The following is a 20,842-nucleotide window of genomic DNA, read 5'->3' as shown; positions in this document are numbered from 1 at the left end:
CAACAAGGGGGGATACTGTGGATCTTTAAATCCCAGTAACATTTTAATGACCTCAATTTTTAACAGAAGATCAATCCAATTTACAGTTTAATTTATAGAGCGTGTCTTTTCAGTAACAATGTTGCACCTGCTCCATGATCCGAAAGGAAGTCATCTGAGGATCTTAATAATGACACAGGAGGATGAGGGGAAAGAACCGCTGCAGTCAGTCAAACAGCTGTTCCCTAGGAGCACCCTATATATAACAGAAAATTGGACAGCAATGGCACCACGTTTCAACAGAAAAGAAACCCCAACAGAAGCCCGATGAGAAGTAAAGATGCAGCAGAAGATTCATGCTGTGAAGGGCATTCTACAAATACCTAATGAGATCAGAGGTATCACCTGCAATACATCTTCCAACGAAATTTTTCCTAGGTAGTTGAAGAACCTACCGTATTTTTCGCTCTATAAGACGCACCTAGTTTTTGGAGGAGGAAAACAAGAAAAAAATATTCTGAATCTCAGAAGCCAGAACAACAAGAGGGATCGCTGCGCAGCGAAAGCAGCGATCCCTCTTGCTGTTCTGGCTTCTGGGATAGCTGCGCAGCCTGCATTCGCTCCATAAGATGCACACACATTTCCCCTTACTTTTTAGGAGGCAAAAAGTGAGTCTTATAGAGCAAAAAATACGGTATGTTGAAATGAAACAAAATGGGAATAAAACTTTAAGAACCCACAAATCTGGGTTCTCTCTTTAGAAACAATATTGCAGAAAAGGATGACCTGTAATCTCAAGATACCACTGCACCATGAGCCTCCTAGAACATGTCACCTGGGTTATCTGAGTTACGTAGATTTGATTCCCTATTTCACAGCTTCTTTTTCACAAAATCATTATCCTTTCTAAAATATTCTATTTTATATTAAGTATATCACAAGCTTCAACCATACTAAAGGCCTTTTACACATTTAACAATTTTATTAGGACGGGGTGAGGGGCCTCACTTCAAATTGATCTTCAAATGGATCCTACCTGTAATTAAAGCCAAGATCTAAGCAGACACAGCCAACTTGGTCCTCAAAAGCACGCAAACTAGTAGAAGTCCCCTTGATGTAAATTGGACTGAAAATGGTGGAAGTGCTTTGAGAACAGAGCTGAAAATGAAATAGTGATGAATACCAGGCAATCAAAGCAGCAGGACACAAACTATAGTATTTGATTTATTTTTCAGAAGTATTCTTTGTAGAACATTCAAGTTCAGACAATGGACGTTCACACTCCTTTCTTTGAGAAGTCATGAAATCAATTCATGGATCTAAGATTTTGTAGCCCAGTACTGTTTGCAAGGGGGCCATTTCTTTTCTTCCAATTTCTCCTCTCAAAACTAAAGTTTCTCTTCTATGTAAACTTACTTGCATGGAGCACATAATTATCTCAAAACAGATGGTTTAAGTTGATGGAGAAGAGTAAGAGAGCCATCCTTGAGAGGTTCTGCATCTTCCTCTTTTTATTTCACTTAGTAGCTATTATAAAGCAAAAGCCTTAAGGCAGATTCTCTTGCAAGGAAAATGTGAGGTCCAGGTATAAAAAACAAAACATGTGTTGTCATCCAGATAAGTATATACATGGCTGAAGACTCATACTGTGTTAACCATTTATTGCACAGATTTTCCTGTACTCTTGATGGCTATAAATAATTTGCTACAGGGAGGCATTCTTCTTCTGTGCTACCTAAAGGCAAAGGTAAAGGGACCCCTGACCATTAGGTCCAGTCGTGGCTGACTCTGGGGTTGCGGCGCTCATCTCACTTTATTGGCCGAGGGAGCCGGCGTACAGCTTCCGGGTCATGTGGCCAGCATGACTAAGCCGCTTCTGGCGAACCAGAGCAGTGCACGGAAACGACGTTTACCTTCCCGCCGGAGCGATACCTATTTATCTACTTGCACTTTGACGTGCTTTCGAACTGCTAGGTTGGCAAGAGCAGGGACCTCGCAACGGGAGCTCACCCCATCTCGGGGATTCGAACCGCCGACCTTCTGATCGGCAAGTCCTAGGCTCTGTGGTGTAACCCATAGCTCCACCCACGTCCCTCTGTGCTACCTACTACTAGCAAATTTTCCTCACACCCTTGCTGTTCTTTAATTATACTGCTATGCATCACCCAAACCTCTGCTAAGCAGTAGCAAAGTTCCAGGCTCTCACTCAGAGTCATGTTTCCATTGTGAATTCAGGGCACAACAGAGGATGTAGCGTTCTAAGATATATGGTTTATTTTACATCAATATACACCCAAAGAAGGTGGGTGCAGAACATTATACCTTGAGAGTGTCTCTCATTACCCCTCTCACAGCTTCAGCAAACTTGGGGCCAAAGAAACAGTCAGCCATGGTTCCCGGTCTCTCAGTGCAGCCTCCTTCAGCAAGAGATGGTTCTGGCCTTTGTTCTCCCTTTCTTCTTTCCAGGAACTCCTCGTCCAAGCAGCTGCTCCTCATCCCTCGGCTATCCCCAGACTCATTTTTTCCAGTGAGCACTGCCTGCCCTCTCCCTGCCACCTTGACAATCCCAGTCCGCCCAGGTCCAAGGACTCCTCTTTTATGTGGGTCATCAAGACCTTTTGTAAAAGACTCTTTCCCAGATGGAAAGTAAGCTTAGCCTGAATTTCCCCCGACCTGGAATCTTCCTTCCAATACTCCAAATATTAGCTAGATCCTGACATTCATTAATTTATGGCAGGCATCCCCAAACTCAGCCCTCCAGATGTTTTGGGACTACAGCTCCCATCATCCCTAGCTAACAGGACCAGTGGTCAGGGATGATGGGAATTGTAGTCCCAAAAGATCTGGAGGGCCGAGTTTGCCTGATTTATGCCTGATTTATGAGGTTTAGGGAGGGTCTACCTGCCCAACTTATAAAAGTACCCTCTCCCTTTTTTTCACTTTTGGTTGCAACTGGACATATAAGGATTTGCATGTTATCCTCATTAACATCTTGGACCAGATATGACTCAGCACATGGCAGGGGAATAATAATGCAGTGTGTTATATAATTCTCACACTGTGCAGAAGACTTTAATTCTGTCTTCCAGAAATAGTTTGGTTATATATTGTAGAATGGGAAAATCTATTCATTGAGATTACTTTCCTTTCATTTTGTGCCATTTCTAATGTAGGAAGTTAATCAAGCCATTATTCACAAAGTGGCTGCTTGAATTCCTACAAACATAATTAATGTTTTTATATGTTTCATCATTAATCAGAAAATTAGAAAACTGTATTATTAAATACTCACTAAGCATTTTGCATCTAATTATTTACCGTACATACTGATGTTCTACTGGCTTAAGAATGTGAATGATGTCACAACAAACATACAGTTTGTACCAAAACACAAACCATCTTTAGACTTCCTGAAATTAAAAAAGAATATTTTTTTTCATCTTATTTCCTATGTTCTTTGTACTCTTTGCCAACGAATTCCACACGAAAAGAAGTTACCAAAATAAATGAAATAGTCCTACAACACACAGAAAAACCCTATATTCACATTACACCAGGACTAGAGATATACCACTGCTGTGGCAGCAGAAAAGCTGTCATATCCAATGCATACTTCAAGACTGGCAGTGGAGACCAGAAACTACAAAAATGGCGTAAGAATAGTAGACACAGTGTTGGGGTCCTTATAGCTCCCTAATTAGGGAATGTGTTGGTGGCAACACTCACATGCTGTCCCCACACAAGTGCAGCAACTGAACATGCCTCCAGCATGTTCCCATCACACTATACATGGAATATGCTGGATAATTCCACAATGCCTCCATTCCTTCAGCCCCATCAGGATAGCCAGAAACAACCTTAGTGCCACCCAGGCAGGTGTTTGAATTAACTTGTGCTCCTCAAAATCACTGTTTCAGGAGTACCATACTAAGTTGAGGAAGATGAAACACACCACACACATTAAAAGCACACAAAGCCCTCCAGGAACAGAAGTTCCTGGGTGAACGGGGAGCTCTTTTGCTAAGCAGCCATGGTGTGATGGCCTGGGATTCGGACTCAGAGGCTGAACCTGAGGAATCCCAGCCTGCACAGGAGTCCCCGCCTCCAGAACCAGCTGAGCCGGGGCTGGGGCATGAGCCTGAAGGATCCTCACCTGTGCTGGATCCTCAGGTGCAGGCACCAGCTGAGTCTGCTCTGGCTCCTGAGGTGATGGAGGAACCATTGCCTGCAGGTGCTCCACTCTCGGCCCTGTCAGGGGAGGCTGAGGTTGCCTCTGGGTCTGGTAACCCTCCAGCCTCTCCTGAGCTGCAGAGGCTCAGGGCAGAGAGACGGAGGGAACTAAGTTCCTGCAAGAGGAGTGCTCGCCTCCAGGCCAGGAGAGGCGAGTCACCTGTGGACTGGGGCTGCCCTATGCCTTGGGGCAGATAAAAGCCAGTCAGCCCCAGTCCCAGATTGCGGGAGCAGCGTGGTTGCTAGCCTGTTCCTGCCTGCCCCCTGTCCTGCTCTTCTGCCAGAGTTCCTGACCCTACCCAACTCCCTGCCTTGGACCCAGCTACAGCTTTGACGGACAGCCTCCATACCGCACCATCGACCTCGGACTGGGCTCGGACCTCACCTCTCGGTTAGCCCCCAGGACCAGCACACATGGGGAGGGCAGGCGGGATGTACAAATATTGTTTCTTTACAATATTTCACTTTTTCCCCCTTTATAGCAATTCCTCTGAGGGTACTGAGAACTGTCAAGGCCACCCCATAGGCTTCATAGCTGAGTGGCAACTGGAACGTCCAATCCCCAAATCTCTATGCACTGCAATTCCAGGCTTCCTTTTAATTCCTGCTCCACGCTATCTCCCTCTTAAAATGCTGGTGGGCTTAACTTACTTTGCACAGTCATAAGAACTTTCAAGGCTAAAAGTATTTCATGTTACATTACATTATTATCATATATATATATATATATATATATATATATATGAAATCATTCCTGTGCTGCTGAAACACAATACAAGAAAACTGCTGCCTCAAGTAATATTTTAATAGCTAGTTTATCCATTCAAACACAAATTATTTCAGACCATTAAAGTAAGTAAAAATAAAAAGCAGTCATTTCAAGCTTAGATGAAATGGTGGCAAGTATAGCCTGCTACACACAGTTTTCACAATGCCTAGTATTTGTAGAGCAGTACCAGAATGTATTACTGCTACGAAGCCTGCTAGTACCAAAAACGCAAAAGAATAGTTCTTCATCTCTCTTCTCAGCCTGTCCAAAGTTTATACAGCTTTAACCATACAGAATTCATATGGAGACATTTATGGAGAGTCAGGAATACGGCTACAGACTCCAAAATCCCTTCGCCTTGACAGATTTAGGCCATCTGAGTACATTTTCTGCTTCTTTCATCCCCTCAGGAGCTAAAATTGAAGGAGATTTGAAAACCATGATTTTACAAAGAGAAAAAGCCAAAAATGAGGAGGGCAAATGATTAATAGGTACCAAGCTATCTATCTGTACATATACATATACATATACATATACATATTCTAAAGGCAGCATATGGAAGTTGACCCCATTGTTTTGATATAATCTGGGTAACATGTTTAGAATTAAAGTTACAGAATATTAAATACAATGCACTGGAATCCTAATTGATGGATAATGAGCTTAAATACATTCAGATGCTGAAACTGCAAAGCAAGTATTTCCCCGCCTTCCAATCCGCTCTCCTGTTTCATAACTCACTTCCAGTATATTATTGGAACAATTTCTCCCTGGACATTTTAAAGAAACCAACTAGAGTACATTGATTCAGCTGCAACAGAACAAGACAAACACAAAATGCTGACATTTTAAGATAAACTGCCTTTTTAAAACAAAACGTGGGTGTTTTTTTAATTAAAAAAATGTTTTATTAAAGAAGGAGAGGTAAAAGGTGTGCAGAAACCCTCCAGTTAAATATGTCCAGGTCTTGTTGTTTTCAACAAAAGGTTAGCACATGCTTAACTCTTCCATACTGAAATCACCAGAACTTAAAAAATTTTAATTTGAGTTGCAGGGATACAAGTTATTTCCATTACAGGAAGTAAAGGTATGTCCTATTTCCCATCTCTGATAGTCTTCTAAATCAGCTCCTGTTCAAGGATAGGTAAGATGATTCTTACCTATCCTGTTCAAGGAAAAATAGGTAAGATGATTCCGTTTCAGCAGCCCACTGTAGCTAGTCCAAGTTTAACGGTCAGAAATACAACCTGCCAATGTTCTATGTGAAAAGGGGCATTTCTTACAAGTGCCTTCTGCACTGAGGTAACTTAGAAATGCAAATGACTTACATTTATTTATGCGCTGATATAACATAAAAAGTGGGCATAAGGGGAAAGGAAAACAGTTACATGATAGCGTTAACTGCAAAACAACTTTGATGTTTAGAAAGCTCACAGAGACGCTGATGGTGACGAGACAAGTCTACACAGCGATGAATAAAGAGCAAGTAGTTCAGAAGAAGAGATACAGCAGCATTTAATAAGGGAGGACGCGTGTCTCCAGAAGGAGAAAACACCTATCACTTATATAAAAGTGTTTAGTCTAAAGTAGTTCCAACAATCAAATTGCAAAGCACTCTCAGCCAGAACTGAGCCCTTTTCAGAAATTTTTCCAGCTTTTCAACCAAATACCAGAAAGTCTCAAGACTTTTTATTCATATTCCTTGTAAGAATGTAGCTGAAATGTGTGTTTATTTTACCCTACGCAAGCACAGAAAATTGCAAAAAAATTGTAATTGACCACCTGGCTGCAAAGACAGGCAATATTTAGTGAAAACTCCCATTTCTGGAGGGAGCTTCAGAAGATGATTTCAAGAGGTTGGAGGGTGGGGCTATTCTTCTTTCCCCTTCCCCATGAGCAACAGGAGCAGAATAAGAAAGTGTGGTATAATGGTTAGAGTGTCACACTAGGATTGTGGAGACTCGGGTTCCAATCTCTACTCAGCCAGGAAGCTCACTGAGTGGTTTGGGGGCCAATCACTATTTCTTAGTTAATCTACACTGCAGGGCTGGACATAGGCGCCGACTCCATGGGGCCTGAGGGGGCCCGAGCCCCCTCAAAAATTCGTTTGGGGGGGCTCTGCCCCCCCAATAATTTAAGAAAATTATTAGTTATATTATGCTTTGTAAAATCACAAAATTTTGTTGGTATTTTTTATTTTCCTTGTTTGACGATAGTTACCTTTTAAAATACATTCAGTAATGAGTTAAAACAAAGCCACTCCCGATCTCGAACCATCAACAATCTCGCGGGGCTGGCGTCAGCCCCGCGAGAAGCAGGGATTCCCCCTAGCTCATTAATATTCACTGCCCATGGCAGCAGCCAATCGGCTGCCGCAAAGGGCGGGCCCTCACAGGTTCACTTAAGGTCGGGGCAGCCCAGGACTCCCCCCTTTCGTTCCCCCAGCAGCAGCGGTTTGGAGGTCTTGGGCCCCCCAATATTTTTTATAAGTCGGTATGGGCCCCCGCCCCCCCTATTTTTTATAAGTCGGCGCCCCTGGGGCTGGAGGATAATAAGCATGTATGCCAATTTGCCAATTCAGCTTTTTTGGAGGAAAAGTTATAAATAAATGATTAAGTTCTGCAAAGTTAAATATAGGAGCAAAAGTGCATAACATGTATCGAGCCTGAGAAACTCAGTTTTTCTTGGTACGGAATCTGGATAACGTTTCTGCAGAATTTCAATGTATTTCTTATTTAGCATACAGCTTACACAAAACCCTGTGCATAATAGCTGCAAAGGACGACAACTCATGAACATCTCAAAAACATTTCACTGTTATATTTACTTTCTTCTTCTTTTAAAAAACAAACTTTGTATCATGGAAATACTGCACTTTCCAAACAATGCCAACAGCCTAATTTATTTTATTCCAGAGAAAATGGGATTCCTTTCCACAACTAGAATCCACCGCAATGTTTGAATGAACATTTAAGGTCTTAAATTTGGGAGGGGGTCAGGGATGTGCACACAAGACCTGCCCTCAACTTTCCCTTATGCACAATGGCTCCATGTCAGACCTTTACATTCTAAGCATGAAAGTCTGTAAAAGGCTTCTATATGTGTTTGGCTGAATGCATTCGCACAGTAAGGAATGCAGCTTACATTAAAGATCTGACATTGAGTCAGCACGCACTGAGATACTGGGAGGTCTTACATGTACAACCCTCAATCCCTTCCCAATTTAAGCTCACACATGTTCAGTCTCATGCCTCAATAGGCTCTGTCAGTATATACCTAGGTGGCCGTCACAGGGAACTACTGGACAATACTTGTAACGTCATTTCCCATGCCATTTTTAATACAATTCCCATGGCATTTGTAAAAAAAAATTCTCAATGTATTTTTTTCCTCTTGTACAGTATAGTGTTGTTCCACTGTACCACTCAAGTGTAGCAGCCTTCACATACACATTATATATATATATATATATATATATATATATATATATACACACACACACACACACACATACACACACACATATACATACATATATATATATATATAAAATGAAGCCTCATTGTCTCTACACTCTTGCCTCTCAGCAATGTCTGAAAGTTTGCCTTCTAATCCTAGAACGAATAGGCTGAAGCACATTCTACACATGTTCAGATATATTCTCTTCTTCATCCGATACAAACCAACCCCACACATTGAAACCAGGCCCCTATGGGAAGCCCTAGCTCAAATTAAGCAGTAGGAAGGTAAATAATGCACTTCCAGTCATTACAAAAGGGTCCTGCACAATGGTATACTCAGCATAATGGCAATTGTTGCTTGGCACAGAGCACACTATCCTTCCAACATTTTCTAACGCATTACTGATGGGAAAGGCTCTAAAAAGCAATGTTTGCCAAAGTTGGGTCTCCAGCAGTTTTTGGACTACAGTTCCCATAATCCCTGGCCACTGGTCCTACTAGTTAAGGATGATGGGAGTTGTAGTCCAAAAACAGCTAGAGACCCAAGTTTGGGAAACACTAATACCAAGTATTACACTCTTATCAGTAAAGGTAAAGGTAAAGGTAAAGGGACCCCTGACCATTAGGTCCAGTCGTGGCCGACTCTGGGGTTGCAGCGCTCATCTTGCTTTATTGGCCGAGGGAGCCGGCATACAGCTTCCGGGTCATGTGGCCAGCATGACTAAGCCGCTTCTGGCAAACCAGAGCAGCACATGGAAATGCCATTTACCTTCCCGCCGGAGCGGTACCTATTTATCTACTTGCACTTTGACGTGCTTTCGAACTGCTAGGTTAGTAGGAGTATTACACTCTTATCAGTATTGGTGTGCAAATACATTGATATATAAAACATTATTACTGTGGCTGAGTTCACATATGGGCACTGACCATTGGATGTGTGAAATAGCCATCATAAATCAATCACTACCAAGGGAACATTTCTGTAAACACAATACTTTACAATGCAGCCAATCCACACAATGATGTAAAAAGAGCTATGTTGGATCAGACTAACAGCCTACATAGGTTTTCCCACAGTGGCCAACCAGAAGCTTCTGAAAATCTCACAAACAAGCCATAAATGTAATAGCCTTTCCCTCTTTCTTACCCCCTAGGAATATAGCCTTAGCTTATCATTTCAACAAAGAAACTGTGCACAAGACAGTAGAAGGTGCAACCATTCCTGTGCCTATCACATATCTGAAGGTTGCATCTATTATTGTTTTTAAATTCTCCCTGCATGCTGAAATACAGCATGTTAGAAGAAAAGCTGGACTAAATTCAAGATACTAGCTTTCCTTTCAAGACACTCGTTTTGGAGGAGTTGAAAAATAACAAGCGGGAGAATTGAATAATGCAGTTTTCAATTTATAATCTGAAATGGTACTGTCCAGGAAGAGGATGTGGTACTACTTCCCTTTTTGAAACAACTCTTAAAGAGAAGGGGAATAAGCATGTGCTTAATTAATTTAAAAATGTACACAATGAAACACAATCCTAAAGGGGTTCTGTTTTTTAAAAAAACAGTGCTCCAAAACATCTTCAGAAGCAATTCTATGATTATATGAGTTTCTCAGCAAAAGTAAATGTAACCAATTGCTTTTTACTTCATGGTACAGTAGACACTTCCCGATACTACCTCAGTAATGGACAATCTCTCCTTAGCTCTCAGAAGAGTACATCATATTATTGCATGGTAGGTTTGGCTATACTGTATAACACTATACAGTGGTACCTCGGGTTACATATGCTTCAGGTTACATACGCTTCAGGTTACAGACTCCGCTAACCCAGAAATATTACCTTGGGTTAAGAACTTTGCTTCAGGATGAGAACAGAAATCGTGCTCCGGCAGCGCGGCAGCAGCGGGAGGCCCCATTAGCTAAAGTGCTGCTTCAGGTTAAGAACGGACCTCCGGAACCAATTTAGTACTTAACCGAGGTACCACTGTATTTTGAACTGCATTTACCAAAATAAAACGAGCCTGCCCATTTGTTCAGATCTTCACTGGAGAGTCAGTTCTGTGTGTTCTCCTTTCTGAAGCAACATGAGTGGTCACAACTTTGTTGTGTCACCTCATTTATGGAGCTCCCTCCACATATCCATTTTCCCGGTACCAGCATTGTTGAGACTTGGGCAACCTACGTAAAAACATCTGCTGTCCAACTGGTACCTCATGGATTTTGTTGATTTTTATGTATGGATGTGCTGATCGCCATGCACCTACTTTATTTTGGTAGAAACAGTTATTTATGTTGATATTTTTTTTCAGGCTGGGCAAGCCACCTCAATAAGTGTTAGCAGTACACAATGTATAAAAGTTTTAAAGGGGTTAACAGTAACATTGAAAATAAACTATAGAGTGTATAAATTCTGATAACCTTGGAATACCAAATTGTCCCATTCTTCAAATGTATACATAACTAATTTTGTAACTGTTTTCCAACATTTATAAAAAAATATGCTGCTGCTTAAAGTCTTGCCGCATATGAACAGCGACGGCTCTAATGTCTAAGAGTTTCTCATTATGTAAGGACCACAGAAACCAATTTATAGATCCCCGCCTCCGCATAGGCTGCATTATATTTCTTCTGCATATATCACACTACAGTCGCAAGGAATTCGGGACTGCAATCCTTTCTTGACAAAGTATCTCCATTTTAGGCACGTATAATGAGTACCATCCTCACAGCTGCAACAAAGTAGTATCTTATTATTTTATCTCACTGTCTGCAAAGTGTGTTTCCAAATACATTGTACGAAAGAAGCAGCACAAAACCCAACTGTATTGTATTCCTGTGGGAGTGAAAAGCTTTGCACTACAGTCTTAGATGAGCACTTGAGGTTGACATGATTATTTTGTGCTTCCTTTTGATAGGCAACTGGTAATACAAGGTTTATCAGAAGCTGGGTAGCGACTTCTGCAGAATTACAGCACAAGTCTCTGTATGGTCTGTCTGCAGTAGGAGGGAACCGGAGGTTGATTGAATCAACCATGATGGATAGAAGCTATGATATTAGTGATGTCATCAGTCACCAGACTTTCAGCTGATAACACTTTTACTATAAAGATACTCTCTTTGAAAATACGTTCATGCACCAGAGATGTCTGGTTGCAAGCATAGCTTATATATTTTTGGAACATATATTGCTTTAATTTCGAGAACACGAATAAATTTCCTGTACCATGCTATATGCTGGCATAACCCATTATCTCATTTGTTGACCATTCTGCCTTAATATGAAGTTGTATGCTTAAGCATTGTGTTTGATTTGATCAAAGCTGTTTACTGCCTTAATCAGTCTGGATATTTTACTTTACAGGGAACAAAACAGTCATTCTTTTCCTATGATTTTTAATATTTATGATGTCCTTGCACTATTTTAAAAACTGAATGGTCAGTGAAAAATACTGTGTGTATTTGCTCCAAGGAAGTCCTCTGAAGTACAATGCTTCTTACACTTTAGTAAGTGGGCTTTGGGTTGAAGCACAATAAATATTAAGAGAGAGAGAGAGTGTGTGTTAATCCCAACTATCTGTCATAGTGTTTTAATTATGGAATTTTATTCATTGCACAATTTGTGTTTAGCTCATAAGGAACTAATAAATTTATACTGTACTGTCAGAGCAATGCCAGTTTGAAAAAGAAAATAACCTGTTCTAAGGTTACTGTTGTCCATACAATATGGCTTTGTATTCTAAAGCGGTACTTAAATCAGAGAAGACAACTCTAGCAGCTTTTCGGAATCTTTAATCGCCCTTCATACATTCATGCAGTCTTTAATTTATTTTCTCTCTTTTTTTGCTTTTGCTCTGGTTACTCTGTATGTTCATACTGACACCATGCATATATCACATGTAGATCACATAATCCTGGGATTGTAAAAAATAATAAACATTACAGTTTCTACACTACTAGACTATGTATTTTTTATTTTTAAAAAAAAATGTTTCTGATAGTTAACAATTTGAATATCATTAATAAACACAATTCTCTATTTATTTAGTTAGACAGATAGATAGATAATAAATAAACATGTAGTTCTCAACGCAATCCTACCTACTCAGAAATAAGTCCTATTAAGGTCAATGGGGTTTACTCCCAGTTAAGAGGTTACAGGATTGCACCCTTAAACATTTCAATAAAATATTGCTCAAATTAAAATGGGCACGTTTCATTCATTAAGGTTTCAATCCTATGCACACTTACCAAGGAGTAATTTACTCAGAATTCTAAGTAAAAATGCATAGGATTGGAATGCAAGTCCTTTTTAAAAAAATACTGTAATTTGCAAGAAAAATGAATGCGTTACTGGATGACATTATGGCATAACGTCCTCTGTTCTAAGTTAAAGAGCTACTTTAAGCTACAGGTCTTTATTATTTACTACCAGATATGAATAAATCACAGTTATCTGCCCAGTACAATATGATCTCCAGTTGACTGCTATGCTTCTCTATATCTAGGCAAATCCATTGCATTAAATATTGCATGGCATTGAGATAGTCTCCTATCTGTATGCATGCAACTGAACATTTAGCGGAGTCTTTTCTCAGTTTAGCATTCAGAGGTGCTATCCTAATCAGATGGAAGTTCATCCCTAGAAGAGTGATTTTCCCACCAACTCCGGTGATTCCATGAACTCTTTCTGCATGTAGCCTTGAAAAATCTGCTGCCAATTAGAATAGACCATCTGCTGTCTGTTAGGTTATAAACAATGCTTAGCTAGGTAGATCAGTGCTTTGATGCCAAATAGAAAGCTTCAAATGTTCTTATAATAAAATTATCAAATATTTTGATTATTAAATAGTGCTCTGCAGTTTCAGAGAAATGGGGCAGGCTATCTCCTTGAACATAAATCTTTATGAGGTCCTATGAATCTTCTATCATAATATTGCCTTTCTTTACAAGTGGTTTTCTAATGCAGTTATCTTACCCGCACACGTGGTTTTCCATTCCACATAGCTGCTACATTCTGTCTGCCCCAGTGCAATGCTGAAAAACCCATGTTTTTCACAAAAGGCATGCAAAAACGATGCATCTAGTCTCTGATAAAAAACATTATATACACAGTATACCAGGAAATCCCTTTCAAAAATTTTTTTGCATTACCTATTCATTTAATTGGGGCTGGAGCAAAATAATTTCTTGGTGGATTGTGCCCTGTGAGTGGAATCAAGATATTCTCAGGCACATATTAGCAGACAGACACCATACCGTTCATGCTGCTCCCACAGCCATATATATAATACTGCTACTCTATCAGTAATAACAATCCTATCTTAAGATTGTTAGGACAAGATGCAACCGTGTTTTGGTACAGAAAGAGTTAACTCACACAATGTCAAAAATGTTAGCTTTAGAAATCAAGACCTGGATGGGTAAAAACTCCAAAAATTATTGGATTTGCAGTAAAGACTTAACATTGTCTCTCTAATACTCCACCAATTACAAAATCACTTGATGGATATATTAAAAAGAAACTCTGCTGCAAATTGTGGAACCCTCATTATACAAAAATATGTCAAAGAGGGTTTCCTAATGACTGTGGTATGTCATCTTGGAAGCAGGTTATTCATTTGCTTTGATGCTCTAAAAATATTTGGCAGCTCAGCTCTCTAAATATATTTACATGGGAATATGCTACACTGATACTGGTGAGCCTTAGTTCAAAGTAAGTATGTTGAAGAGTCTGCAAATATAATTATACACTAATATAACTTCTTGCTTTAGTTTATATTGATTAACAAAGTAAGTTGTAAATCTGATGACAACTTAAATGTCTGTGCCTAAGGCCAACTGATAAACCAGGTACTTTAAATGAACCCTATGCTGCAAATATACCTTAACACCTTGAAGTGCTTTGTTTGGCTTTTGTAAAATATATAATAATAATAATACAGTATTTCTACAGGAGACAGAAAAAAATGATCATTACTAATATTATCATAGAGCTTATGAATCGTGTTCTCTACAGTTAAAAACAACAAACTTAAAAAGTTCTCCAGACAGGTGTAAACTGCTGAAAAGGATGTACAAAACAGAGCAAAACGATTAACAGGATAACTACATATATTTACAGTACTCAAAACAGTTGCCTCTTTTGCTCCCAACAGTCAGATCCATAGCTAAACGAGAAACAAAGCAGGTATTTCAAAATTCCTGCTTTTGCAAAGGTGTTTAGAAAAGGAGGGAGGGGCATTGAGAAAGTCTCACTGTTAAATAGTAGGTGCTAACCCAGTCAAAATGAAAATCCACATTAATCTAATATACGTCTAATAAATGGAAAGAAGCAAAACAGATTACCCCCCCCAAAAAAAGGCATAAGGCACAACTTGGAAAGTATTTACACAGAAATAAATGAAATCAAACCTCAGGGTTTATAAAGCCTATTTTTCCCAGAGATTCATAAAACAATTCCTCTACTCTTTAACCTCTCCCTCCAGTCATTCAATAAAGCGACTAGTCTCCAAACAGAATAAAAATCTCAGGATATATGAGGCTCTGGAAGTTACCAGCCTTGCTCTTTATGAAAGGAGTTAGGCAGAGAAATCAATAGTCTCTCACAGATGGCCCCCGCATCTCCTCCTGCAGATATTGGGGGGGGGGTGCAGGGTGAGGATTAAAATAATACGGAACAGACAGTGTGAGGATTTCAAAGAGAAGACTTGACACATCTCATTGATCCACGCTGCAGTACATATGGGTTAGTTAAACACAAATGTAGTGCCATTTCACACCAATATGCCTTCTTATTTGAAGAGAATGTCGCTTATTTTTATTTCAGGGAAACAATTCTTATTTCTGCACCTCACTGCTGGGGGGTGGTTCCCCTTCTTTCAGACCCCACTCATCACACTATAGCTAGATCTACCTGGAGTTCTAGAAAAGCAGGTATCCCAAAACCCAGTACACTTCTTCAAATAAGATATTTTTAAATCTCCTTAGAAATCAAGCAGGAATCAACTGGAATTGAGGTAGACAGTTTACCACGACTGGGTTTTTTGGAATCCCTCTTCAGTTTAAGAGAGTGGGGAGGGGTGGGAGTCTTTTCAAGAACATACATACCGGTATATTGTGCACAAAACCACCCCCTTGCACTCTTTGTGTTAACTAATCTAGAACAACCACCATCACAAGATTTTCGACTCAACAAGGTCTTAGTAAAGGTACAGTCCCCTTTCCATCCATCACCTTGCAAGGGTGTTCGCCAAACATCCACCCTGGATTCCACAGAGCACAGTTCAAGAATGCTACAGAGGTATAAACCAACCAGTGTTAGGTATGCACCCAAATATTGAGGTCACATTTCTCCATAACTTCGCTCTTCTACCCACCACACCACCTACCCAAAACTCTGTCCAGATGTAAAAAGACAGCTTCTCAGGTTGAGAGATTTACTGTGTTAAGACAAGGGGACCCAGCTTCCACGTCTCCCAGCTCATGCCAAATGCCCACACAGCCCCAGGGCACACACACACACACACACAGCCTTTTTGTTATTATTCCAGATTAAGCAATCCAGAATAACCTCACCAACTGCAGTTCCCACCAGTGGCGTAGCGTGGGTTGTCAGCACCCGGGGCAAGGCAAGTAATTTGCGCCCCCTAACCCGTGGATTTGCGCCCCCTAACCCGTGGATTTGCCCTAACCCCAGATGTTGCGCCCGGTGCGGCCGGCCCCCCCTGCACCCCCCACGCTACGCCACTGGTTCCCACATCACCCATTAGCGTGAACCGGCCGACATAAAAAAAAACCCCACGAAGATCCCCTCTTAACCACACTAGTGAAAGTAGAGGCGGGTGGTTCTGGTTGCTGGGCGTTAAAAGGCGCGTAACTAATCCACTTTTAGAGATCTCACGTCTGCCCTCCAAGCAGGGAGCAGGAGCGGCCGAGCCCAGCCCATGCGGAAAAGGAAGCCCTGGCGGCGGCGGCGGCGGCGGCGCCTTTCCTCACCTACCTGCAGACCCGCTTCCTTAAGGAACCACCTAGCGATCCTCCTTCAGGTCCCGGAGGGAAACTCCAGCTTTATCGGACTTGCATCGCTTACAAATCCCAAATTCGCCTGCAGCATCCAGTGGCATGGGGGCGGGAGAGAGAGAGGAGAGAGCTGGTTCAAAAGAGAGCGGGCTACTTTTATGTGTCTAAATAGGATTCGGAGGCGAGTTCAAAACAAACCAGAAGGCCAACGGGGGCGGAATTTGGGGGTTGTGCTATAGATCTGCTTTGCACGGTTTCCAAACCACAACCGTACAAAACGTTAAGGGGGGGGGGTTGCGCGCGAAAGAAAAACGCCGCTTTCAACCTTCTCTCTTTTTCTTTCGCCCCTCCGAAAAAGCAAGTTAGTCCCGCAGCCCCTCCGCCCTTTGGCTGCTCAGCGACGCCCCGATCCACTCAAGAGAGGGTTTGGGTTTTTTTAGAAAAAGAAAAGCAAGAGCAACAACTCCGGACTATTGCAGAGAGATCTCCCCGCGCTCTGTTATTCCATTTGTGGTTAGTTTGCTTTGCTTTCAGCACGCGGGGCCACTTTCGGCCACTTTGCCTCCCTCCATTCTGCTGCCTTTCCCGGGGAAGAAAGCGGGCGGGGGAAATTCTTCCTTCAGCGCAGCCAGTCTGCTCGTAGTTCTCCAGGTCGCTGGCTTAGCTCGCTGCTGCTGCTGCTGCTTCAGGCGGGCGATTCGACGGCACCTCGCTCTCCTTCTCCCCTGAAAGCGCAGGGAACCATCTGCGCGGCTGGGGCGGGCAAGCAGGCAGGCAGCGGGGGGAAAGCGCCCACGTCCCGATGAGGCGGCAGATGGCGCGTCCTTTGGGTGAGGGCGGAACACTGTTTCTCCACCCTGCGGGGTGCAAGGTCCCCAGACGGGCGAGAGGTCGGGCGCCCCGGGCTCGTCCCAGGACCTCTTCTGGCCGCCGAGGGTCCCTCACGCAGGCAGCCGCCCAGCCCGCCCCGTGCCCGTCGCAAGAGCAGCCTCCCGCATCTGCCCCAAGCCCGGGAGCGCTGCTACGATCCCGGGCAGGCGCGTCCTCTTGAGGCGCCGGGGCGGCCTGTGAAGGGAGGCGAGGAGAAAAGGCAGACGCCGAGTAACCAGGAGCCGCTACGTCGAGGGAGAGGCCGGTCCGCCTCCTCCTGGCGCGCTTCCTCCGCGCGGTGCGGGGCTGCGGTGCCGACGCCTCCCTCCCCGGGGGAGCTGCTTTTCCCGTCTCTCCCGGGAGGCGCGAGTGGACGGGTGGGGATCCTTCCCGGGGAGCTGAAATCCCATCCAGGAAGGCGGCAGAAACCCGAAGGCGAGCGGCTGGCCGAGCGGAGAGCGGGAAAAGAGTGCGGCGCCAGGCTCAGGCTGGCTCCCCTTCTTCCTCTTCTCCCGCTCGCTTCACTCCACTCCTTTCTTCGGGCTGGGGAGAGAGCGCCTGCTGGCAGAGGCGGGAAAAAGGCAGCCGTCTCCAAATGCTGGCCTCTGTCTCCCTCCAGCGTTTGTCTTCTTCTTTGGCGATCACTCGAGTAAGATGGTCTTCCATAAACACAGTTTTAACTGCGAGTCCGTAAGTGACTGTGGAGGCCAGTTCTGGATCCACACGTCCTTACGCAGTGGGGACATAGGTTCCCGGGCAGGAGTTGATCACGGTGAGGGTTTGCCAAGCGTGCCTTCCTCTCAGCAAGTTTCTCCCTTTCCTCCTGAGTTCGAGCGTCTTCAAAGCCCATGACATCTTTGGTAAAGGCTTTTCTCCAATTGGAGCACTTGCAGGCCAGTGTTTCCCAGTTGTCAGTGTTTATACTACATTTTTTTAGATTTGCCTTGAAAGAGTCTTTAAACTTTTTTTTTTTTTTACCACCAGCATTACACTTTCTATTTTTAAGTTCAGAATAGAGTAGTTGCTTTGGAAGACGATAATCAGGGATCTGAACACTATGACCAGTCCAAGTTGGTGTTGAAGAATCACCGCTTTGACACTGGTGATCTTTGCTTCTTCCAGTACACTAGCATTAGTTCACCTGTCTTCCCAAGTGATGTGTAAATTTTTCCAGAGACACCGTTGATGGAATCTTTCGAGGAATTGGAGATGGCGTTTACCATGCTTCGCAAGCGTACAGCAAGGTTGGTAGTACAATAGCTTTGTAAACAAGCATTTTGGTTTCCCTGTGGATGTTCCGGTCCTCAAGCACTCTGCACTTCAGTCGGGAGAAAGCTGCACTGGCAGAGCTCAGGCAATGCTGGGTTTACGAGCATTTGTAAATGTACACTCACTGGGCAGATGATCGAGGCCAGTCGCGGTTCAAACCCACTACCTCGCAAAGCCTTAAAGGCTGGTTTTGGAAACGGGCGGGGAACTTAAGCAAGCCCAAATGCTGGGCTGCAATATTGATGGATAACACTAGGTAACATACAGCAACATAAGAGGAGCCCCAAAGGGCCGGCCCACCCATGAGGCAGGCTGAAGCAATGGCCCCGAGTGGTGGGATAGTCCACCCAAGGAGCAGATACTGATGCCAGTCTTCCTTCCCTCCTTGCTCCTGATGTAGATCTTCTCTGGCAGGGAGGCCTGTGCCGTTTGGGGGCCTTCCTCAGGTGCCAGAACACCCTGGGCCAGCTAGTCAAGCCATAGGTCCCATTGGCCCCACCAATAAAATATTTGAGGGGCCAGGCACCCCCAAAGTTAATGGACATTGGCATAAAATAGTGTACGTGTGCCACACCATGTGATAGATTTCCTCCCCCCGGCCCCAATATTTTATTCAAGTTGTCACCGCTGAGCCCAGTGTGGTTCTCAACAGCAGCCATCCACAGCAGCCGTGCAACAGCACACACTCCCCACTTGCAATACTGCCTCTGACACATAGGGTGTAGAAGTAGCCATTGTGGCTAGTATCCTTCATGAATTTGCCTAACTATCTTTTAAATCCATCCAAGTTGGCCAATCACTGCCTCTTGTGGGAGTAAATTCCAGAAGTGAACTATGCACCACTGTGTGAAGAAGTACAGTGATACCTCGGGTTAAGTACTTAATTCGTTCTGGAGGTCTGTTCTTAACCTGAAACTGTTCTTAACCTGAAGCACCACTTTAGCTAATGGGGCCTCCTGCTGCCGCCGCACCGCTGGAGCACAATTTCTGTTCTCATCCTGAAGCAAAGTTTTTAACCTGAAGCCCTTTCTGGGTTAGTGGAGTCTGTAACCTGAAGCATATGTAACCCGAGATACCACTGTACTTTAATCTGTCCTAAATCTTTCCACATCTAGTTTCTTTTATTGCCCCTGAATTCTAGTTATTAGAGAGGAGAAAAAAACTTATCTATCCACTTTTTTCCATGCCATACATAGTCTATACACCTCACCCCTAATAAAATAAGAGTAGCCTTGCTGGATCGAGACAATTCAATTAGACTTATGTTTGAGTAGATGCATATAGTACTGTACTACAAGGGTTCAGTGTGAGAATAAGTCACAATGTCATCTCTTTAGAGCTAGACCTGTTTCCAGATTTATGTAGTGGTTAAGAGCGGTGGACTCATAATCTGGTGAACCGGGTTCGCTTCCCCGCTCCTCCACATGCAGCTGCTGGGTGACCTTGGGCTAGTCACACTTCTCTGAAGTCTCTCAGCCCCACTCACCTCAAGGAGTGTTTGTTGTGGGGGAGGAAGGGAAAGGAGATTGTTAGCCGCTTTGAGACTCCTTAAGGGGGAGTAGAAGGTGGGATATCAAGTCCAAAACTCTCCTCTCCTCTTCCTGGGCAGAGCATTCCACAAACAGGGAGCCACTGCAGATAAGGCCCATTCTTGTGCTGCCACCCTCCAGACCTCTCGTGGAGGGGGCACAGAAAGAAAGACCTCATATGTTCCAGGTGCTTCATTTATGTTTTTAATGATGTCTTTACTGATGCTTTTACAGTGGTACCTCTGGTTAAGAACTTAATTTGTTCCGGAGGTCCATTCTTAACCTGAAACTGTTCTTAACCTGAGGTACCAGTTTCGCTAATGGGGCCTCCTGCTGCCATGCGATTTCTGTTCTCATCCTGAGGTAAAGTTCTTAGCCTGAGGTACTATTTCTGGGATAGCGGAGTCTGTAACCTGAAGCGTCTGTAACCTGAAGCATCTGTAACCTGAGGTACCACTGTATTATAATATTTTATGTTGTATACCTCCTTGTTATAGCTATATAAAAGTGCAGATTATAAATAATAACTCTTGACTTAAAGTATTGAAAGGGCATGTGTTCGGAGAGGCCTTAACACTGAGAAATGTGGCATCACAGAATGCCAGAAAAATACAAGTCTGCTCAATAGTTTGGAGACTTGGTTGCTGAATCCCTACCACATGGGGCTCCAAATCCCTGCCATAATTCATCTGTACAGTGGAACCTCTACTTACA

General features: G+C 43.1%; 1 protein-coding gene across 3 annotated transcripts in view; it reads right to left on the bottom strand.

Moving 5' to 3' along the window:
- The window catches only part of TAFA2 (TAFA chemokine like family member 2), a 152,812-nt gene extending 135,530 nt beyond the window's left edge, over window positions 1–17,282 (bottom strand). Inside the window, exon 1 of one of the 3 annotated variants that reach the window (XR_014160520.1) lies at window positions 16,441–17,282. The gene's annotated coding sequence lies outside the window, so the exon portion shown is untranslated. Of the gene's footprint in view, window positions 1–14,852; window positions 14,872–15,829; window positions 15,942–16,440 lie in introns of those variants that run through there. The other 2 variants (XR_014160521.1, XR_014160522.1) reach the window with 2 other exon arrangements.
- Between the last annotated feature and the right edge of the window lie 3,560 nt (window positions 17,283–20,842).

Source organism: Podarcis erhardii, assembly GCF_964252035.2.
Source record: "Podarcis erhardii genome assembly, chromosome: 10".
Taxonomy (NCBI): Eukaryota; Metazoa; Chordata; class Lepidosauria; order Squamata; family Lacertidae; genus Podarcis; species Podarcis erhardii.
The sequence above is the reverse complement of the archived record's forward strand: the minus strand, read 5'-3'. Positions and strand labels throughout refer to the sequence as shown.